The 24,526-nt window shown below is 41.6% G+C and overlaps 1 long non-coding RNA gene across 1 annotated transcript in view; it reads left to right on the plus strand.

The window, feature by feature from the left end:
- The first annotated feature begins 2,968 nt into the window (after positions 1-2,968).
- The window catches only part of LOC137636556 (uncharacterized), a 51,101-nt gene continuing 29,543 nt past the window's right edge, over positions 2,969-24,526 (plus strand). The window contains exons 1-2 of the long non-coding RNA XR_011043150.1: positions 2,969-3,265; positions 18,479-18,639. This is a non-coding gene — a long non-coding RNA (uncharacterized lncRNA). The remainder of the gene's footprint in view (positions 3,266-18,478; positions 18,640-24,526) is intronic.

Raw genomic sequence — 24,526 nt, forward strand, 5'->3', positions numbered from 1 at the left:
GACCATATTTCATTTAAGAACATTTTCCTTAAACTTGAAAAAAAAAAACCACGTGGCTCAGAAGGCAAGAAAGTGCTAAAATTGTTATGGTGGCTATGAGCTCATACGGTTCTTAAATTATTTTATTTTCCCTGTTTCCTTTACTCACTGGGCTATTTTCTCTTGTCTCACGGAGTGGTATCTTGCGGAACACCTGTATCCATTAAATAGTTATTCTGTCGAAAATCTCCACAAAAAGATATGAGATTCGACCATCCGAGTCGTGGTTTTTACCCTGGTACGAGCTAAAGAGGCTCTCTTGCCTGCCTAGAAGTTGAATAGACCCAGAATCGAAGTAATATTCATATGTATTTAATTTTAGAAGCACTAAATTGGATTTAATATATCGGTTGAAATGTTTTATGTAATCTCATTTTATATTTGAATATCTTGAAATATATTTCAATGGTACAGAGGCTTCCCTTTGTAACATATATACCAATTATTTTTTTTCTTGCTTTTGAATGTGCTACGCATTTGCTTTGTAGGCCTACAGTTTAACGCACAACATTGACTCTAATATATATAATTAACAACCAGAGTGGCTTTTGATATCGAATTCTACCTTTGGAAATGTATAACCACTAGAAATTCATTTATGATAAATACATCTGGCTGGGAAGGACTCGAACCTATGCCTTTAGAGGCGTATTGTATATTCAAGTCCATCCCAGCCAGAAGCATTTTATTATTATTATTATTATTATTATTATTATTATTATTATTATTACCTGCTAAGCTACAACCCTAATTGGAAAACCAAGATGCTATAAGCCTGGTGGCCCCAACTGAGAAAATAGCCCAGTGAGGAAAGGAAACAGGGAAAATAAAATATTTTAAGAACTGTTGGCCTAACATGTGAATAAACATTTCCTAGATAAACTATGAAAACTTTAACAAAACAAGACGAAGAGAAATGAGATAGAACAGTGTGCCCGAGTGTACCCTCAAGCAAGAGAACTCTAACCCAAGACAGTGGAAGACCATGGTACAAAGGCTATGGCATTACCCAAGACTAGAGAACAATGGTTTGATTTTGGAGTGTTGAATTACCTTGGTTGCTGATGCAAAGTTATTATAGTTACTTGCAAGTAAATTTTGAAAGGCCTGTTATTATATTTTGACAGATGGTCCCACCAGAAATGAGAGAGAGAGAGAGAGAGAGAGAGAGAGAGAGAGAGAGAGAAAATAATTTAGTTCAATTTGGTTCAAATCACAGTGTTCTAACCACTGGTTTTGTTACTGGTAAAGTTGGATAAGAAGCCTTGAGTGACGCTATTGAACTGTAAATTCGCAAGGAACGTGAAATAAGTAAAATAGCCTTACTATAATAGTTTTATTATGGGAAGTGCTGTCTCCTCATGCATAGGCCTACTTAGATGGTATTATATAATGCGTCTCTGCTAACGGATAGGCCTATATACCCTGATCCAAGGTTTATGAAAATGTGGAGAAGTTGTAGGCCTATGTAATATATGTGGTGCCTAGTTTTACAATGCTTATTTAGTTATATAGTTAGAAACTGGTTTACATGAGAGAGAGAGAGAGAGAGAGAGAGAGAGAGAGAGAGAGAGAGAGAGAGAGAGAGAGAGAGAGAGAGAGAGAGAGAGAGAGAGAGGGATATTGTGGTCTGGAATACTTTGCATAGAAAAAGAAACCACGTGACGTTTACTCTGTATGAAAGAAGAATTTAAGAAGTGTAATTTCAAGGTAGAAGGAAATAAAAGTAAAGATTGTGAATCTCATTACTATATTAATTTATTTAAGGCCTAGGTAATATAAACTTAATAACAATGATAAGAATAAGCTTAGAAGCTTTGCAATAAAGAACCAGGAAGTTCAGGAACCAGGTGTATATAATGTTTCTGATCTTGGGTTCCTGAGTGTTAAAATACTGTCTCCTCAGAGGGCTAGAATTGGCTAATGGCTAACTTTTGAATTAAGTTAATTTCTGTTAAGCATCCCCATTGAGAAGTACGATATTATAAGTATTATTTAAGACTCCATACAGATATAATCATGTGTAGTTTGTATGAAAAAAAAATATGGTTTCTGATACATAAAATGAATGTCTCCAACCAGCATAATACGACTCAATTATCATGTAACCAATTGAAAGCTGGATCTTATAGTTTAATAGAACCATTTTATCTGTTGATTATTATTATTATTATTATTACTATCCAAGCTACAACCCTAATTGGAAAAGCAAGATGCTATAAGCCCAGGGGCTCCAATAGGGAAAAATAGCCCAGTGAGGAAAGGAAATAAGGAAATAAATAACTGAAGAGAACAAAATGGCTCTTGCTTGAATGTAAGTTGATTGTTTTGTGGTTTGACTTGATGCTTGCTTTCCCAATAACACACATATATACATACACATCATATTTAGTATATGATAATACCTAATATTTTATTTCTTACAAAATTTCGTACATGGAAATACAGACGAGTTATTGGAATAGTCAAGCTTTTTTAGAAATGCTTTTCTTAAAGTGATTTTTTTCCTTGTAGGTAATTATATATCAGAATTTGAGTTGATAAGATGGAAGCAAAGTAAATTTTGGTATATTCGAAAGTATGTAAGCTGTGAATTATTTTTTTTTTTACAGATTGCAAATAATACAGTGTTGTTGTTCTTGTGGAGCAGGGGTGCCATACATACGATAATTATCCTACATGTACGGTTATTTTAGGTCCAGTACGATGTACGATACATACCTTAGGTATATACATATGTGTTTAATTAAACAATTATACTAAAATATTTTGAAATAAGTCAATCATGTAACTCCTTAATAATTATATTGAAACTGTGTACGATAATTTTGGTTTAAAAAACGACAATTCTAAGGCTCATGCACGATAATCCAGTCGAAATAATCTGGCAACGAGTTGAATCAGCTGATATGATCCACCAGCCCAGGGTTGCCAGTTAGGCCTTTTTTCCGGCCAAAAAAAACTCAAATTTGACCTTTTGTATTTAAATAGGTTGGCCTTTAGTAATATGAAAAAAGCCGAGCCTTAAATACTATATTTTTGACCTTTTTCTATTAATGGGTTGACCTTTTAAAGCCTCTGTTGATTAGAAATTGACCTTTTCTCATTTAGAAAACCTGGCAACCCTGGACCAGAGACCACGAGGAAGTTGTTTTGATTACCTTTGTGTACGTTTCGCGTGATCCTGAATGCAAAGTGATAAATTAGGACAATTAAAATAATTAAGGTATGTATAGCAGTACAATGGGTAGTAGCCTTGCTTTTAACTATAACTTTTAACCCAATGAATTATATACTTTGATTGGAGCCTTCACGAAATATCTGATGATGGAGTTAGGTCTTTTCTAGTTTCGGTAAAGTTTTGCTAAAAATAGTTTTTTTCCTTGGTTACATTGCCCTGCAATATCGTAAAATAACACCGAATAATTGCCCAGTGAGGAAAGGAAACAAGTTAATGAATAATCTAAATAAAATAGTTTGGTAATTATCCAAAGAATACGACAAAAGATGCAGGAGAAGGAAGAAACTAGGGTATTATTTTACTGTATTACAGGGTAGTAGTTTCGTAAGTAGTAATAATAATAATAATAATAATATTAAGTAACATTGTGGTGTATGTATGATAGCGGCCCCCTATATGTATTATTATGGCTAACTTGGAATACGGCAGTGTGATGGGGGTTGCAATGGGTGTTAGCCTCCCACCCATTAAGTATGTATTTAAGGACAATGTTGTAGGTTTGGGGAAATTTACGTTAGTTGATGACTATATTTAATTAACGCATGAGGAACTGGCCGCTGATATACAAAGGCTCCCAAGGTTAAGGTTGGAATGTGGGGCTGGTTGGGAACATGGTCTCCGACCAAGTAAAGTTGGGTTAATAGGTTGTGTTGCTTTCAATTGAGACTGATTTATAAGACTTCCATCATGTTAAATGTTTAATATTGCTGTTTGAAGGTTGCTCATGAATGGCAGGGGCAAGGGACAGTGGCATTGTCACAGCAAGCAGGACAATGCCCTAGAGACTGACCACATATTTATTTGATCAGCGCCCATGCCCCCTCTCCACCCAAGCTAGGACCAGGGAGGGCCAGGTAATGGGTGCTGATCACTCAACAGATAGACCTATATGCTCCCCCAAACCCCCCAACCTTAGCTCACAAGGATGGTAAGGTTGCAGACATTAATGGCACTAACGAGTCTGAGCGGGACTCGAACCCCCGCCTGGCAAACACCAGGCAGAGACGTTACCAATCAGGCCACGACATCCCCTGTACCATGAAAAGATTATAAGAAAAGCTAGGATTTGAGTTTTTCTGTCTAAATTGGTTTATTTTTTCTTTCCTTCAGATACTTAAATGTAAGATAGATATGAATAATTATTTATTTTGTAGTGTATATAATCTCTATTGATATACTGTACGATACAGTATTTAGAGAAAGACCATTTAAGTTTAATTGTAAACAATGGGGGATTTTTTAAAGTATTTAGCTTGACGTAAATTTCAATAATCTACTTGTGCTGTAGCAAATTGAGAGGAGGTTAACCCCCTGGGATGCTGATAAAGTCCAGAAAATTATCAGCTTTAAACTCTCTCAATGTTTGGTATTATTTTTCCATTCAGCAGTACTGTACAAAATTGCATTCCACCAGCATATGGGTGTATCAAGTGGTCTTGACTTATTCATTTACAGTAACAAACTACTAAACCTAGTAACAGGATTCATCGTTTAAAGGTAGTTGGGGTGGCAGTTCAAATTTCGATGATCAGGAATTGTAGTAGAGTAATATTCTTGGTGCTGGGCATAGCGTTTGAGCTTATAGTAGACTGACATAAGAGAATTATCTGGGCTATATATGCAAAAGTTCCAGTGGGTTCTTTGGCAAGCAACGTCTCATAGGTCAGTAGAACCATGTGAGCGGAGATGGTATCTGTTAGGAGGTTGCTTATTTTTTTATGCATGCTCCGGGCTTAGCGCCAGGCTAAGTAAGCAGCCCGGAGTTGACATCAGTTTGTTTCATGGAGGAAATACCTGGGTGACGTGATATGCTATGTGATTGGCTAAGGTGCTCTCTTGGAGCTTTATACATTCAGGCAGGTTACTGTCCTGCTCATTGTTTGCCGAATCATTGCCATAGTTGGTGTCGTTCTCACGTGAAGGGGGTTGCAACTTACCGTTGGTTAGCTGGCTGGAGAAACAACTCTTGGGTCGTATTGAGTGTGGGCTTCTGCGGATAAGGACAGCTTCTGGTATGTTGAGGGTCCTGCCGTCAATTTTCTGGATTATGAATTTGCAGAAATAGAGCCCTGATTGCATCCTGTTGCGTGTGACAGAACAGCCGTTTAGAAAGCCTCATAGTTGTCGTATTTATGTAACTTCTTGGGCATCCTCGTACGAGGTACAGTATAAGTATCTGTATGAAACATTCCTTTTCTTTAGGCTGCCCTGTGTGGGATGGGTGGGATTGTTCTTAGTTATGAGGCAGTTGGGTGTAGCTGTCTGATAATAGATAACGTTCAAGGTGGTGTCTTTTCCGACAGTGGAGATGATGTTTGTCATAATATTCCTTATGGCCTTTTCATCTTCTTGGTAGTTCTTGTTCATTAGTCCTTTGTAATATGACTTAGTACTTGTCTAATTGGGCGTCATTGTATCAGTTGTTCCTTTCTGACCTCTCTGTAGACCCGGTTGGAGGTACCCATGAGTACAGTACTTGGTTAACCCTAGCCAACGCCTCATGATTGACCCTGCAGGAGGAATAGTGAGGGGGAAAGGCTTTTACTAAGGTGTTGCTGTTATAGTAGACGTAGATCTTTGGTCTTATTTCGGGCAGATTCCTGTCATGTTCGTGTCTTAGAATAATTGCTTTGATTGGGTTAGTTTGTATGGAGCCAGCTGAAATGTGCGTGCACTGGTGACCCCTCTATGTTGATATGACGTTTCGTGTGATGATTTTAAGATCATGCGAGATCATGCTGGAAGTCATCCTCGAATACGTGTTTATGCCCTTTGAGTGATTTGGTCTATAGGGACGTCTCTCTGAATAAATTGCAGTCTGGATACGATAACCTGCTTTTTATGTGCCTTCAGGAAATCTACTCTGAGTAATAGAAATGTGATGTTTGGAGTGATGAAACAACTACAGTACAGTATATGACTGATGTCCAATGCTACTTTCCTACTTCTGGTTCCATAAATCTTTCGCTGGGCGGTTTTTGCGGCAGACTCTTGGATGGTATTGAGTTCTGGTTTTGATCGTTCATTGGTGATGACTTGGACAAACTATTTGCTTGTGCCTATGTTGATGAGAAGTTGCCTGTAGCACATATGTTGGTGATATAAAAACTATTACTGTTCTTTTTGTGTTTCTTGAAGGGGAGATAGCAAAAGGCAGACTTATTTCCCCGTATGAGGCTGGCTGTTGCTGATGGTTAACTGGTTGAGCCACAACAGCGGGGATGTGCATGTTTTTGATAGAATACAGTACTGTACAGCCTTCATTGATCTCCATGGTTGTTCTTGTGCTTTCTTGATTCTAGCTGTAATCTCATTGGCATTGCAGGTGCTTGATAGCACACTTGTAATTTCTTTACCGGGCAAATCTGGCTCACTGTTGTTTTCCTTTTCACTTTAGTAGTGTAGTTTGCGGCGACCGCTGCTACTGGTTGAGTGATTCTGCTGATGTCTGGCCCAAGTAAACCTCACCTTGGGTAATCCTTGAGAGGCATGGTGGATGCATTGGGATTTACTGCGACTTTCTTAGGAGTACTCAGCGCGCTAAGTCCACCGTCATTTCGTGTTGGCCGTCAATGGCAGGAAGTGTTAATAGTTGTTGGAGTTGCTTGCAAATGTGAGAACCATTGATTTCCTATTGCCATTCCTGCATTGTCTAGAAATTCTCTGGCTCTGAGGTAAGGGCCAGGCTGAATAATGATCTTAGTTCTATCTTCATAGTTCCATATGTGATGGTGGTGTCTGTTTCGACTAACCACTCTGCCATTTGTTCAAAGACATCGTCAATTAAGAATTCTTATTATGGCATCTGCTTTTGTGACGACGGCTAGATTTTATTTGACGTGAAGATTATTTTTGTAGATATTCGTCGTCCTCCTGGTTTGCTGCTTACTTGGGGTTTAATATCCCAATTTGGACAGTGTTAATGGTGTTTCTGGAAAGGGAATCGATGGTGGTGTTAAAAGAACTCTTCAGGTAACTGATGGCGCAAGAATTCTCTGGGATCGCTGGTAGTTGTCATTGTTGGTGCACTGACCAGAACTTATATTTTTATGAAGGCTCAAATCAAAGGCTGATAATCCATTTGCTCCACAAATTGCTATTCCCTGAGCATGTCCTAAATGCTGGATTGTCATTAGTTCTTTGTTTAAACGTGGAGTTTTCTTGTTTGCTGGAGATAGCTTCTTGCAGAAAAATGCTAACAGTCTGCGGCTGTAGCCTGCTCGATTCCTGTCCCCACCGCTGTGTATCTGTGGTCAGCGTAAGTGACCTAGTGGAGTGCGGAATCACTCAAGCAGCAGAATTAAGGACATTTTTTGTTTCTTGAAGTAAATTCAGCGAAAGGCAGACTTGTTTCCTATATGAGAAGAGCAGTCTGACTGTTGCTGACAATTTTTTGGTTGGGCTGCTGTAGCATGCTTTTTGATACCATTCAATTGGGTTTGATTACATTTTTGAGCCTCCGTCCCAAACCTTCAATGAAAAATAGCATAGGCTGTTTGGTTGCTCGTGTTCTTTCTTGATTCCAATCTTATGTCGTATTCTCTGGCAACCATAGTTGCTTGGTAACACAGTGTTGTTTATGTGGTAGTTACTGCTCATGGGTGGTCGACTGAGTTCTGCCAATGTCGGGACTAAGAGAATATCATCGGTCATTTTTAGGAAATCCTTGAGGGGCGTAGAGATGTATAAATTTTTGTTGGCAGGAAGTGTTACTAGTTGTCGGAGTTGTTTGTATATGTGTTGGGGGCATTGATTTCTTGAATGATGACCTTTGTTCTGCCTGTGATCTACCAGACCTTGTTTACTGTTATGAATGGAGTACTGTAGTTGACGGGGAACTAGATACCGGTCATTGGTGTGTGCGCATAGTTCCTCAGACACCATTGCGGACAGACACGGCTAACAGAGTACGGCCCATCATAGGAATGAAGACCACTCCATTACCATAGACCTGAAGGATATGTGACCCTGGATCGTTTCTCTGTTCTAAGGGAGCCTTTCTCCATAGAATGTTTTGGAGAAGTAGTTACCAATTCAAATCCTGGTACCTGGTCTGGGTACCACTCCCATAGTGTTCATGCAAGTTTTTACGCTAGTCTCTTTTGAGCACTTTCTTTCGGGTCTCGTCTACCGAAGCGACAGGTCTTGGTGAGCTCTCCTTTCTACCCTCCTACAGGGGAATCTCGTCGGCATCAAGACAGACTTCTTTCTTGTCTCGATCTGCAACAGAGTTAATGCTACTGTTCCTCCACTGCCTTCCAGATTGATAAAGACAAATCCTTTTAAGAATCCCTTTGTCGACGAGAAGGTTAGTCCTGCACGGCCACCTCCAAGCATTGACACCGATAATTTCCGAAGCTTTACTGGTTAACAACCAGCATTCTTCATACCTTCGGGTTAGGTGGCATCACGAACATGGGACGATCTACCTGGTAGTGGCACGATGAGTTATATTATGCTAAGAAATTTCCTCTCCTCCAAGAATCTAATGTATCGGAGGAGGGATGACATGGCTACATGAGTTTTTTCCATCTAAGGGAAGTGATTTACAAAAGGAGCGCACCTGCTTCTCAACCTACTTGGTGAAGAATCAATTGTGATCCTTATATCATTGCTTGGCAGAAAGGCTTCTTAATACAGGTCTTCACCATTTCTCAACCGGCTCGTTATTCATCTGAACAAAATACTTCTTCTTTTCCCCAGTTCCAGTCTTTTGTCAGTGTTCGAGGACACCTTCCTGGAAATTCTAAATGCTTTCTCCGTTCGGCCCATTTTCCTTTTTCGCTTATTACTCCACAATCTGTAGATAATATTTTGGAAAGCATGACCCTGATCTCTCCCAAATAGCTACACACTAGTGGCATTTGAGTCTGCTGTTTTCTTTTTCTCCTTTGTCGAGAAAGTTCCTCAATCTTTGTGGTGATGGATGTCGCTCAGGCCTTGAAGCAGGTTTGCAATTAGGACTTGCGTCTTTACTTGTTTCCAGAATCATTTGGACTCTTGTGACGTTCTGGGAACCTTAAGCCGCTGGGAACCTTTTACAATGTCGAAGGTTTCAAGTGATACTGCTGAAACCCTGGTGGCTGGCAGCAGATACGACATTGACACTCTAGACTGTCCTTTACTAGTCTAGCCTTGACGAAGCTAGTAGGAACCGGCATATCTTTGCCAGTGTCACAAGTCATTCTGGAGGTTAAAAAATCTCCATTACCTTGGTTCAGGATTTTGTGGTCAGGACTTATAACTCGGCTGTTCATCACTTGAAGTCCTCCTTCATCTCTTCCCTCCCTGCCTTCCCATCTTGAGAAGACACATCTCTTCCTAGAACAACATTAAGAATAGGAGAAAAGACCCCAGAACTCTGATTCTATCTGGCTTCATGGGACATTCAGATGTGCTTCTCTGGCTAGCGAGGAGACAAAGTAAAATGAATGCTGTCTGGCAAGGAAGCAAAGGGGTCATCCCGGGTTCGAGCTCACGAAGTCTGATAATTTGGATCTATACCAGCTCTTGGGAAGAACCTATCAGGAGCACAATTCTTGAAGGCTAGAGTTGGGTAAGGACAGAACTGTTTCTGCTCATTATCTATGAGATAGACCTACAGGTCCCAGGATGCTAGTACTGTATTCTTTGCCTAGTGGCAATTCATAAACAAATCGTGTAGCAAACCTAGCTCCTTCACGTAACAAGAAACATGTCGTATAACATAGCGATGGGAATTTAAGTTTAGAGTGAGAGGTAATCGACTGGTTCTTCTACATGTTCTTAATTCCCCTTTCTTGGGGTTCAGCACATGCTTCAGTATGTGCTGGATCTTACGCTAGATGTATGGAAGCCACACAATCAAGCAAATTTTCTTACATATAAGTTTTATTTAGAAGTTTCTCTTCCATCCTCCTAGACGAGGGGAAGGATGGCTAAATGTATACAACCCATTATTCACAATGACCATACATCCTGACAACATATTCGTCATGCGGATATAAGTTTTCCGTGACCGTCTACTAGCGCCTGATAGTGACCTAGCCTAATATCTGTTGCGTCTTCAGTTTATTAATATTTACCCCAAGGTTTTAAAATGATTCCATTTTCTTTCCTTTCAATAGACATGTGTCTAGTAAAGTAATGAGAGACTAACCGCTAATGGCAAGAAGCGAAGCATTATGGGCTCTTTGTCTTTCAATTTCTTTGTTGACTCGGCAATTGTAAGACTGATCCCCTTCCAGATTATAAGTTTTTTGCTTTTAATGTGGTGTTCCTTTGGGTTTTTTAGAGTTATGCATGGAGATGTACAGTACTGTACTCATTCATTTATATCTTATCGCGCCACTCGTGTATTTTACGTATGGCTCTGACATTTACTTCCTGTAGATCTACATCAGAACATGCAGGTCCCAGTGGGCAGTAGCGGATGTAGTAGATGGTCTGGGGTGATTCACCTCGGGCATTCAGCGTTGGTGACATAGCCCTATTCTGAAGTCCATCTCCTGTTTCCCTAATCATGGGTCTTGCTTTATTTAAGGTGGCCCACTCCTTTCTGTTAAGGGACACTCCAGAAGGTTGGTGTTCACTAGGGTCAGGTAGTGCTCCATGGGTTGAATTACTGTCCCTCTCCCTCCATATCATCAATCTGTAGGCAGTTGGGTTTAGATGTTCAGGATTCTCCACGGACATTCAACTATTTTCTCGATTTTAGTCGCCATCTAGTACTGTGTTTTTAATAACCATGGTGAGGAGTGCATTTGCAACCGCTATCTTTCACAGTGATCTTTGGGAGCAAAGGATGATTTTCTCCTATTCATTTCTTCAGAGCAAAATTATTTTCAAGACTAAAAGCCTGAAATGGTTGATGGTATTTAATTAGAAATTGACTTATTTGTCCAACAAGAGCTGTTCAATAGCTTTTGGACAAACCACAGTATAAACATTACAATTAGTGTTTGTGGTTTGAATTAGAATTCAAATTTTTCCTGTCTTTAAATGCAATGTTACAAGTTTAGCTACAGAAACTAGCCAAGAATTGGATCTAAATATTATAAAAGCTTTGATGATTAAGGTTCAGGATATTAGGAGTATACTTACATACAGTATCTTGGTTTTAGCGGAAATGATTCTATGGAAAGAGAAAGAATTTTATTGGCAGTCTAATTGCTAGCATTTTGGTGTTTGCTGAAGATTGTCTTGAAGGATCCTGGCTTTCTTATCGTATTGTGGGGCTCTTGATCCTGTATTAGCTGCTGGTAATGCTGTCTTTTAATTTTTTCTATTTCGATTGATTTATAATTTTCCTATTTTTGAATTACTTCAAATACTGTACCCTTAGATGAACAATTTGGAGTACTGTTTTTGAAGCTGTATTTTGAAATTGTTCGTTTCCATCAATCTAGACCAGTCTAGGATTTCATTTGTGTTATACAACGATTTCATTTTAATTTTTGCCCTATTTCTTTCCTTCACTAGTATCCTGCCTGCATCACTGTGTGGGAGTCAGTAGCAATATGAACATCATGGGGGTTCATAGAAATAAACATAATTTTGATAGTAAAATGTGTTATTTCTTTACTGTACAGTACTTGCCTGATGTTCATATACATGCCCACCTTCCTCCCCACTGACTTGTGATGTCACGGCATAAGGAATACAGTACTTTCTCATTTCTCCTAGACGCCAGGTAGGCTTTTCAATCAGGTCAGTCGAAATTGATTTAACAAAAGTTTTGTGCCTTCTCCCAGTAAACGAGTTTCAGATATTCCCAAAATATCTATTTTCCTCTCCTGCATCATCATCACTATTTCTTCCTCCTTTTCTCGTAAGGTACTGAGATTAATTGTCGCTATTCTAAGGGATTTACGTTTGTTGTTTTCTTGACCACGTGCGTTTTCGTTCCGAGTCCGGATGTGCCCGGGCATCCGTTGATCAATGAGTCTGTCCTGAAGCAAGTCGTGCGTTTGATTAGTGCCATCCATAAGCCTATAGCTCCAAAAGGTTACTGTATAGAGATTCCAACACCAACCCCGAGCAGTCTTATGATAGGTTTAGGCCACTGTACCTTTACAAGGTTACACAGCTCCTTGCCCTAATGTATTTTGACCTTCGGGCCGCAGTACTTTCAACTTAAAAACTGAATAACAAGAGCACTTAGGGGTTTGTGTCTTGCCATTAATTGTTAGTGTGGTTCATTACTTTACCAGGTGCATGTTTTTTTTATTTTGTTGGTAAATGATAAACCAAACTTCGGGAAAAGAAACAAGGCAAGTATAGAAATGACCAATTTTATTAATAAAACTCAGTTTTACCTTAACTATAGAAACCTGAATCCTTTAAGTCATACTTAGCCTGCAGGTCAAAAGTTAGAGCTCAGCGGCCTGTCGGATGGGTAGGGCTTCCTCACCACCCGTCAGTAACTACCTCCACCTCATTAAAGTTTTAACAGCCATACCCAGCTTTGCTGAAAGCATGCTATTCCCCATCTGGATTCTGTCATGTGCAGAACTACTACAAGAAAGGAATTTCTCCAGAACTTGAAAATTCAGGTTTAGAGGTTACTGAAACCTGCTTTCTGGCGCCCATAGGCTTTCATATTTGGATTACCTCTCGGCTGTCATTTTCACACACTCGGGTGGTTCCGTCATCACCAACCCCATCTCGTCTCGCCGTCATTGTCGGTCTGGGGGGGTTCCCTTGCCATTTTCACACTCTCGGGTGGTTCCGTCATCACCAACCCCATCTCGTCTCGCCGTCATTGTCGGTCTGGGGGGGTTCCCTTGCCATTTTCACACTCTCGGGTGGTTCCATCATCACCAACCCCATCTCGTCTCGCCGTCATTGTCAGTCTGGGGGGGTTCCCTTGCCATTTTCACACTCTCGGGTGGTTCCGTCATCACCAACCCCATCTCGTCTCACCGTCATTGTCGGTCTGGGGGGGTTCCCTTGCCATTTTCACACTCTCGGGTGGTTCCGTCATCACCAACCCCATCTCGTCTCGCCGTCATTGTCGGTCTGGGGGGGTTCCCTTGCCATTTTCACACTCTCGGGTGGTTACGTCATCACCAACCCCATCTCGTCTCGCCGTCATTGTCGGTCTTGGGGGTTCCCTTGCCATTTTCACACTCTCGAGTGGTTCCGTCATCACCAACCCCATCTCATCTCACCGTCATTGTCAGTCTTATGTGTTCCCTTGCCATTTTCACACTCTTGAGTGGTTCTGTCATCACTAAACCCATCTCATCTCATCGTCATTGTCAGTCTTATGTGTTCGCTTGCCAACCAAGCACAGTCTTCATACCCTGTCTTATGGAAAATTGCGATGTTTTCACATCGCCCCCTTGCAAATAATTACCGTACATCTCTTCAGACAGGCTGCCAACGCAAGAGCCTCTGCTCCTCCGTCATATAAACAAGTTACTGGTGCGGAGTTTTCTTACGGTTTGTTTTATTTTCAGTTTATGGGATTTGGTACATCATAAGTGTAAAACACCTTTTTTTATTTCTCCTGCCTGAACAATTTTCTTTTCCTTCCCTGCACAAATATTCAGTTGAGGTGATCCTGTCACTTTACTCATAACTGGAAGTCCCTTTATCCCCTTTACTAAAATTGTCAAATGGTCTTTTTTGCCAAGATTTTGATGCTGATGTTATCACTTTGCATCATTGGTGTAACTGTTGTGACTAATATTGTCTTTATGTAGTACAGTAATCATAATTATTTTATAGTTGACGTATGGATATTGGTTGCGCTTTTGATTTCCCTCCACAAATTTATGGACATTGCCCTATGGGAACTTGCTTTGAATGTTAACCTTTTGTGGCAACCAGCCCTTTTGGTTGCTTATGATCATACCAGTGGTGCTCTTTTGTACTCGGTGTACGTTTATTTTTATAGTTTTGTATAAGCAGATTATTCCTTCTTTACTGCTGTACCGTACTGCATGTTAACCCTTTTACCCCCAGGCTATTTGGAAATTTCCAACCCTTATCCCCCAGGGGTTAATTTTTGTCAAGCACATTTTGCAGTATATATTTTTTAAATTGCTCTAACAGCCTTAATTTTTGTCATTGTCAGGTTGGTCTCATTCTCTTGGAAAATGCCCGAAGTTTTTCAAAAAATTATCAAAAATATGCAAATAAAATTTAAATAGCAGTTTTTTACGAGAACGTACCGGTACGTCCATGGGGGTAAAGGGATGAGTTTTGTGAAACGTACCAGTACGTCCTTTGGGGGTAAAAAGGTTAAGATTTGGGGAACTATGAAAAATATAAAGCCAAATGTTAATAGTACAAATTGAGACAACAGGATGCCAATGTTTCATGTTTCAAATTCTACTGGATTTACTTAACATGGCCATTCTTACCTTCGTTGAAGCTTTGCTTATTGCCAGAATATTTCTGGCATATGTACTTCAGCCTTATTGTATTTTCTTTACTGGTGATGGTGCAAATAATATGAGCGCCTTAGTTTGAAGCCTTGGTAGGTAAGATCTGTTCCCCCCCCCCCTTACATTCTCTAAAAATATTTTAGAAATTTTCCTTTTGTTATTGATATGTTGGGGGTTTTATTCAAGTACCTTCTTTTGGATCTAACTTGGTATATAAGGAATGCAGTCTTCCAACTACACGGTAATTAGGACCGTAATTTTGGTGATTTCTTACTGCATGTCAAACTAGCAGTGCCACTAATAAAATTGTGAATAGGTTCTGTATACACAAAGACCTATAATAGGCAGGAATTCTAACAAAAAATGGCTTTAAAGTGATGATCCCCAATTATACATGAAAACTCATTTACACTCATTGTCAGGAAGGGAAAGTGACATAAAACTGATGATGATGATGATCCTAACTCTTGCTCACAGCAAAATGAAAATGTTAAATACAATTTCCTTGGTCCTTATAAGGCACACATCTATTGTATACACTGTACAGGAATGAGAGTCTGTATCTGAAACGTCGTAAGGTACTGTACGTACAAAACAGCAAGGCCACAAAGACTTAAAAACAGTCCCAACTAATTTACTAATGTAGTCAAGTGAGCAACAACATTAAATATGACTGATTTGAATTTTATTAGGAAAAATTAAACAACTCTTAACTGCAAAACCTTCAGTGAAATCTAGAACCTCTTGATTGGAATTTGATTCAGGGTTGCATTGTCTACCAGTTCATCCAGTTTTTGTTCATCGCTTTGATTATTTTTAGTCATTTTCCTCTGAATCAAATTCCAATCAAGAGGTGATAGATTTCACTGAAGGATTGGCAGTTAGTGTGGTCTAATTTTTTTTTAATAAAATTGAAAGCAGTTACATTTAATGCTGTAGCCCAATTGACTGCATAAGCGAAATAGTTGCGACTGTTTTTGAATCTTTGCTGCCTTGCGGTTTTATATGTACAGTACCTTACGTTTCAGATACAGGCTCCCATTTCTGTACAGTGTGTATACTATGTGTGCACATTATAAGAACCAAGGAAACTTTTTTGACTTTTTTTATTTTGCTGTGATTCTATTGCCTGTGATAATGCTCTTGCTATCCTTGGAAACACCCTAAAAACTACATGCCTGTGTTTTGACTGTAGACAGGATGGTACAGCACTTGTGGCCTACCTTTGCCATGGATTAGAGACCTCATTTTGAAGGCTGTGTGTCGCGCCTTACTTGTTAAGCTAATTGACCTTGATTTATAATAATTGGCAACAGCATTGAGGTGGTAGATGAGATAAATAACGAATGTTATATCCCAAAAGTGGGAGACTATTTGTTATCTCCGCATTGGTCACACTTGGTTGACACATGAATTTCTGCTAGCTGACCAACACCAGCCTTATTGCGACAACTGTTTGGTACCCTTGACAGTGAGGCTTTTGTTGACGGAATGCCCCATTTGTAGTACTGAAAGAACTAGAAAAATGGTATGTTTGAGAAGGTGAGGATGGCAGGTTCATCCTTGCCAAGATTCTTGGACGTGATGTATCGTAGTTTGCTAGCAGTATTTTTAGGTTTATTTCAGAAGCAGGTCTCCTGAAAAATATTTAACTTTTATAATGACATCTTTGCTTTCATGGTTTTAATTGAATATTCTTTTATTCTTTATTTACGACAAAGGATATTGGCATCAATGACCTTAGATGTCAGGAGGCCAGAAAACTTCATATCAATCAATCAATCAATTGACCTTGTGCACTGTTGAACAATAACATATTTGTAGTTTCATATTTGTTCTTACCAACCGAGACATTTAGCCTTGACACTCTCTGCTTTTCCAACTAGGATGACATAACCTATATTCAAAAGTAACAATGATATACAGCATTTTGACATTGTTACATGACTTCTGCACAAGGTGATTTGAAAATAATGATATTTTCTCTAACGTTTGTCAAGTTTCATTCAGGATGTAAAAAGGGACCAGTCAATGTTCTACTGAGTATGAGAGTGAATGGCCCAGATGTATAGGAGTTTGTTTGCTATTCTCGCATATTATCCTGAGCTAAGAAATAATAGAATATTAAAGACTTGCCCCCATAAACACATCTGCTTTGGCTTACAGTCCCAGGGTATGTACATCCTAGAGAAGTTGTCTCTCAATAAATGAATAACAAAAAGATATACAGTACTGTAACAGCAGTACAAGATAGGATTTATATCGTATTATACATCCTGCCATGTCTTTTAATCAGTCTTCGTCAATATCTTCTTGAAAAGGTTTTACATCAACTCTTCCCTCTATGGTTGTCAGTCTTGTAATTGTTCTCCTTAACTCCTCTCAGTTCTAGGTCTTCATCTATCCCCATTTCCGTGAGCATACCCTTATATGCTACAGCTCAGAGTGAAGCTAAATGCGCTTAAGCATATACCAATAAAAGGCGTTTACGAATCTATGTATTTTAGGTATAGGACCTTATGGTCAAGATGGCCTATTAAGGACTTTTATGTTGCTTATGACCTGAGATCTATTGATAGCTGAATTATTAGATTGGCTGTGACTGCTTATATGTAAACTACCTGAGATCTTGTGTAATGGGAAACTCGTAGGTACAGCAGATGTCACCATGATACCTGTGTTTACCGGTACGAGGATGACCTCGGTTGTTGATAGATTGACTGGAAACACGATCACGTGGCATCAGTGCCTCATATTCATGGCAAAGACCTAATCCAGGAGGAAAATTAAATACAACTAAGTAGCGTTTACACTCATGGTAGCATAAAACTACAAGGGATGTCTTCTGTGAATTTCAGAGTTCTGTAGTCACTGTTCTGTGACCTGCGAGACCCTCTATAGCTTCATGTCCACTTTGCTTTCTTGTCTCATTGGATGGAGATGGTTTCATGAAAATGAAAATTAGTTGGAGTTTAGTTTAAGGTCACTATTATTAATCAGGTGTTATTAGATTGTAACTTCGGTAACTACAGCTTCCTTCATTAATCTAGAGAAGGAGACTTTCCTGTTCTTCCTGTTCTAGGCTGTATGACATAGATAGCAGTTCAGATCCACCAGGTGATGGTTCCCTTAAATGCTAATATCTTTACCTCTTGATTAACTTTGCAATTGTGTCCTTGATGTATTGAAGATTCTGAGCTCTGAAAAGGACATGGATACCCTTCTTTATTTCTTCTTGTGCTTTGTTTTCTGCCTTCAACGTTAACACCAGAATACTGTGGTTGGGAAGTAGCCAGTTTTGTCCTCAGATGGTCTGTGGGTCGACGTGGGATGATGTTGGGGAAACGGTGTGGGATATTATTGATGTGGGTATGAGGGCGGGTTTGGTGTGGGTGTAGCGGGTAACGAAATTAATAATTAAAACCGTTAAGTTTAAAGGAATGTTCTCTCTCTCTCTCTCTCTCTCCCTCTCTCTCTCTCTCTTGTGACAGTGTTGGGAAAGACGTAAGTATTCTGGGAGGGTCTGATGTGCACCCAGTGAGCCTTTCTGTCTTGATGAAGTGGCCATGACTGTGGAAGTTTACTGCACATGGCTTTCATCCACATAGCAGTTGCGTTTGAATATGGGAGGAATAGATTTTTAATTTACCTAGGAGCCGCCCACTGTTACTAGAAATTGTTTTTTAATGACAAATGCATACACACAACAACACACATATACTGTATTGGCTGTTTGTCCTGTTGAAGAAGTTTTCATATTGAAAATTAGGTTTAAGAAGAAAAAGGTTTATTGCTATTTAACCAACTGCTTTTATCGTTTCAGGTTTAGTCTGCTCATGCCCAGAGACAAGGGACAGTAACAATACCCCTAGCGAAGGCCCCACCAGTGAAAAATAGCCCAGTGTGGAAATGAATTAAAGTAGAAGACTGTCGAGCTCTAGCGGAACTAGAGCTCCAGTCCAGCGATTGCCTTCAAGAGTCCAAGTAAGTATTTTTGTATTTGTAGGTCCTGTTCATTTTTTGTATTTTTTTGTATTTATGAACAGATGGATCTATTTATCAGGTGTAATTATTATTAATATTATTATTATTATTATTATTTTTATTATTATTATTATTTTTATTATTTTTATTATTATTATTCATTATTATTATTATTATTACCTGCTAAGTTACAACCCTAGTTGGAAAAGCAGGATGCTATAAGCCCAGGGGCCCCAACCGTGAAAATAGCCCAGTGAGGAAAGTAAACAAGGAAAAATGAAATATTTTAAGAACAGTAACAACATTGAAATAAGTATTTCCTATATAAACTATAAAAAAACTAAAAAAACAAATGGAAGAGAAATTAGACAGAATACTTGAACCTTGCCACTGAATTGTAGACAATGCTCTTTTACATGGGTCTCTTGCTTCTAGTACAGTATTATTATTATTTTTATTATTATTATTATTATTGTTATTGTTATTAGGTACAGACAACCCCAGTTGGTACATGTATAATTGTTCCGTAACTGAAATACAAACCACGCTATTTAGTATGGGTAATTACTTTCGGCGTAGCTGAAATGACGAGCCATTAGAATTTTAACGAGGGTTTACTACCCCACTGCTAGTTAGCGGGGGGTAGGGGAGGGTAGCTTGCTACCAACCCCCCTCACACACCTGTGCTTGAGCTCACTTTGCTCTCGGCTCGGGTGGTAGTCGGACGTGTCCGTTCTCACCCTCGCCTCTCTGACAGCCATTAATGTCTTTTTGCTTTCTCTCCTTCAGGTTTGAGTGTGAAGTTGGTCTCTGCGAATATGCGCACCTGTCCTGGATTACCCGACGGCCCTTGTGGAACATTCATGTCGGCGGTCGAGACGGACCCTCACACCCTTTGCCCTTACTGTAGAGGCTAATGGTGTGATAGTGGTAATAAGTGTGGTGAGTGTAGGGAGTGGTCTACCTCCCAGTGGGAGAGGTTTTCTCGGCGACTTAAGAAGAAGTTTAGGCGGGATATTTCTCCTTTGAAGTTTTCTTTGAAAGGAGAAAATCCCAAGGACTCTTCTTCCGTTGCCCAAACCTCCGAAGCTCCCACTCGATCGGTCTCTTTCGAGAGACCGTCGAGGACTTCCCATCCTCAGGGGAGTCACGTGAGGTGAGACGTTCCCCAACGCACCAATGGGGGAAACCCCACCTCGCACTGGAAAGTCTTCTTGGGTAAGGGCGGCGAAGAGCCTACCTCCGTCGTTGTTGGAGTCCTGCATCCCTCCCAGGAGGGAGTCGAAGGATTCTAAAACAGTACCGAAATCCTCGACAAGACTTAAAAATGGAGCCAGCCAGTCACTCGGAGAACGTCCGCGATTCTCCCCAAGAAAAGCCTTTGGGGACAGGAGACTTCGCTGCGAGTCCATCCGGAGGAGAGCTACAGGAGTCAGAACATGCATTTTGGCAAGTTCTTACCCTTATGAGGACTCTCAATAGGTTTGCTGACCCAGAGACTCCCCCTTGAGAGGGCAAAGACACGGTCTTGGACCGAGTATTTGGGACTTAAAAACCCTCTAAGGCCAGTGCGGCTCTGCCCTGGTCTCGGGGTTAAGATTACCAGGGACAAGATCGCAGTCCAGCTCTCTGAGCTAGCCTCCTCCAGCCGATCCAGTGCCGGCAACAAGCTTCTCCCACCTCCTCGCGTTCAGCAGAGGAGGTACTTCGAGATCTTAGAGGAGCCTTGTTTAGCTCTTCCCCTTCACCATTCTTTGGAAGAGCTTTCCAGGGGAGTCCCTCTTGAGAGACACTCCAACTGCCAGTTCTCATTCTCGGTGACTGAGATCTGGTTAGGGACCTTAGGTATCCTGATACGTTCGGAGGATTTCTCCAAAGAACGTACCAGGAAAGCTATGGAGACCTTTTTACTCTCAGGCACTCGCACGATCAAGTTTCTGGCCCACCAAGTCTCGAACTTGTGGGCGAACACCATCCTGAAACGTCGGGATGCGGTGGCTGAGAGGTTCCTTCAGAAGGTCCCTAGCACCGAGATAAGCAGGCTCAGACATTCTTTCGTGGAGGGAACGAATCTGTTTGAGCCTAAAGACGTGGAACATGCTGCTGAGAGGTGGAGGAAGTCCCACCAAGACTCCCTCCTACATAGGGCTTTGACATCCAAGCCCTATAAGCCTCCAGCACCCCAGCAGCCCCGTCCTACCAAGACCTCGAAACCGACAACGGCAGCGAAGACAATGGTGTCTAAGCCCGTTCCTGTCAAGGACAGGAAAGGCAAGAAGGCCTCCAGGGAAGGGAAAAATCCTAGAGGGAGCAGCCGAGGCCGCAAACGCTAGGATTGGAAGTCCCCCTGCATGTCCACCAGTGGGGGGATGCCTACAAAGTTGCGCAGACAGGTGGCAGCAACTCAGGGCCGATTCCTGGACGATTTCCGTAATCAGTCAGGGATATCGCGTCCAGTTCACAACATCTCGACCTCCCCTGACGACGAATCCAGTGTCATTGAGCTTCCTTGCCATGGGATCAGCAAGGGGGCAGGCCCTTTGGGCAGAAGTCCAGACCATGTTGAAGAAGGGCGCTCTCCAAGAGGTGCTCGACGGGTCCCTAGGCTTCTTCAGTCGACTTTCTTGTAAAGAAGGCGTCTGGAGGCTGGAGACCAGTCATCGACCTCTGGGCTCTGAACAAGTTTGCCAAACAAACTCCGTTCAGCATGGAGACCGCAGACACGGTCAGACTCGCAGTAAGACCACAAGACTTCATGTGTACACTGGATTATGAAGGACGCGTACTTTCAGATCCCAGTCCATCCGTCTTCAAGGAAGTACTTGAGATTCAGCCTAGACAACAAGGATTACCAGTTCAAGGTGCTGTGTTTTGGTCTCTCCACAGCACCACAGGTTTTCACCAGTGTTCACCCTTATATCGTCGTGGGCACACAGGATCGGCATCCGTCTCCTCCGTTATCTGGACGACTGGTTATCCCTTCTTCAACACCGAGAGAAACTTCTGGGACTTTGCCAGGATCTGGGGATCATGGTAAATCTCGAGAAGTCCTCTCTGCTTCCCACTCAAAGGCTGGTTTACCTAGGCATGATTATAAACAATCTCCACAAAGCCTTTCCATCAGACGACAGGATAGCAAGGCTGAGGAAGGTCGCAAGCCCTTTTCTCAGACGAGAAGAGCTTCCAGCCCAATCGTGGTTACGTCTCCTCGGTCACCTCTCATCTTTGGCTCGTCTAGTTCCCAACGGTCGCCTCAGGATGAGATCCCTCCAGTGGCGACTCAAGTCCCGGTGGAATCAAGGTCATGATTCCCCGGACGTCATGATCCCTATGGGACGTGCGGAACGGACGGACGGACCTTCAGTGGTGGGTGACAGACGAGAACCTACGAAGAGGAGTGGATCTTCTCGTCCTCCCCCCAGGATTTGATGCTGTTTTCGGACGCCTCAAAGAAAGGGTGGGGGCCCACGTTCTACACCACAGGACCTCAGGCCTGTGGTCAGAATCAGAAAAGTGCCTCCATATAAATCTTCTAGAGATGAAGGCCGTTTTCTTGGCCCTTCAACAGTTCCAACAATACCTGGCGGGTCACTTTGTGGTGGTGATGAGCGACAACTCCACAATAGTGGCTTACATCAACAAGCAAGGAGGTACCTTTTCAAAGCAGGTATCCCATCTTGCAGTAGAGATACTGAGATGGACCGAAGTCTACTCGATTCCACTATCGGCAAGAGGAATGTGCTCGCCGACAATCTGAGCAGAGCGTCTCAGATAGTGAGTACCGAGTGGTCTTTGGATCATCTAGTAGCCAACAAAGTTCTGACTTTGTGGGGTTCCCCGACTGTGGATCTGTTCGCGACAGTGTTGAATTTCAAGCTCCGGCTATACTGCTCCCCAGTCCCGGATCCCAAAGCGCTCTAGCAAGATGCCTTCCAACAACGGTGGGATAACATCGACGTGTACGCCTTTCCCCCGTTCTGTCTGATGAGGAGGGTGCTCAACAAGACCAGAATATCGGTCAATCTTTCAATGACCCTCATAGCTCCGCTATAGCATCACGCGGAATGGTTTCCGGACCTTCTGCAACTCCTAACGGAACTTCCGAGAGAACTCCCTCCGCGACACGATCTTCTCAGACAACCACATGCCAACATCTTCCACAAAGCCGTAGCTTCGCTACGACTTCACGCCTGGAAACTATCCAGCATCTCGTCGCTGAGAGAGGATTTTCGCAACAAGTTGTGATCAGGATGTCTGGACATGTGCGAAAATCATCCGCATCTGTCTACCAGGCAAAGTGGAAAGTCTTCTGTGGTTGGTGTCGTGGAAGGGGTATCTCTCCACTCGATGCCACTATTCCAGCAATAGCGGAGTTCCTCGTGTATTTGCGGGAAGAAATGCGCCTTTCAGTCTCGGCGGTGAAAGGCTATCGCTCAGCCTTAAGTCTAGCCTTCAAGCTCAAAGGAATGGACATTTCTTCCTCGCTGGAACTTTCCCTACTCATACGAAGTTATGAACTTACCTGCCCTCAGTCGGAAGTGAGACCACCTCCATGGAACGTGGTTCGAGTTCTCAGGTCTCTTAAGAGACTTCCCTATGAACCATTACGCCAGGCTTCAGATCGCCACCTAACTTGGAAGACGGTTTTCCTACTAGATTTGGCTTCAGCCAAGCGAGTCAGTGAACTTCATGGTCTCTCGTATGACATCGCCCATTCAAGGGGATGGGCGAGGTAACGTTCTAATTCGTCCCTGAGTTTATTGCTGAGACTCAAAATCCGGGGGTGGCGGACCCTAGGTTCGACTCCTTCCAGATTTCGTGTCTCCGTTCTGTAACAGATGACCAAGACCATCTCCTACTGTACCCAGTAAAGAGCTTGAGGCTGTATCTCAAAAGAATGGCTGCAGTCCGTCTTCAGGTGCAAGCATTGTTCGTTAGCACTGGGAGGACTAAAAGGAAGGTCACCAAGAACACCATCTCGGCATGGATTCGTAGGGTGATCCATCTGTCCCTGAATCCAGACCCTCCCCCGCCACATCTCCCTAGAGCATATGATGTCAGGGGCGTAGCTACGTCCCTGGCCTTCAAGAAGAATTTCTCAGTGACGCAGGTTCTTCAGGCTGGGGTGTGGAAGCGTCAGACGACCTTCACAGCCCAGTACCTGCAAGACGTGACCCACAGGAGGCTCGATACGTTCTCTATCGGCTCTGTGGTGGCTGCACAACAGCTTGGTCTTCTATTTACAAAGAAAACATTCATAGTATAAATTTAGAGTTGAACATTACCTTAAACAAAATCAGCAATGCCTCATGAAGTTCGAGTCCTGCAGTCACTGTGCTGTGCTTTCTATGACTAAGTACTATAACTCAGCAATGTCTGAGATTCCTTTAGGGAGAATCACTATCTGTCAAAGATGTACTTTAATAAGAGTAGTATATCCACTTTGCCATGGTCTGTCATTAGACTGTGGTTGGTTGAATAGTCTTATGAATATCAGAACTACAGGGAGTGTACTTTTGAGTCACTTTTTAATCCACGTTTATTTTTCGGTTGTAAGTTCCTTAAACACACCTTCCTTCACAAAGCAAGAGAAGATGATTTTCTGGTTTTAGAATGTACAGTATGTCATAGAAAGCCGTTTGGATCCACTGAACCACTAATTTCTCCCTTCTCCACGGACTTTACGATCTTGGCCTTGTTCTGTCGAATCTTATGATCTCGGAAAGTGATGTGACCTACGAAGAACAATACTCTTTCATATTCCTTGTCTACCCTTCTTAGTGTTCTGTATGCTTTACTATGATTCTTATGTCTGCAGTGCTCTTTTGTGTGTGATTGCAGATGGAACCTATACCTGCTAAGTTGCGGAAAAATGTGTTGCTTTGAT

This window comes from Palaemon carinicauda, unplaced genomic scaffold (assembly GCF_036898095.1).
Source record: "Palaemon carinicauda isolate YSFRI2023 unplaced genomic scaffold, ASM3689809v2 scaffold326, whole genome shotgun sequence".
Lineage (NCBI taxonomy): Eukaryota > Metazoa > Arthropoda > Malacostraca > Decapoda > Palaemonidae > Palaemon > Palaemon carinicauda.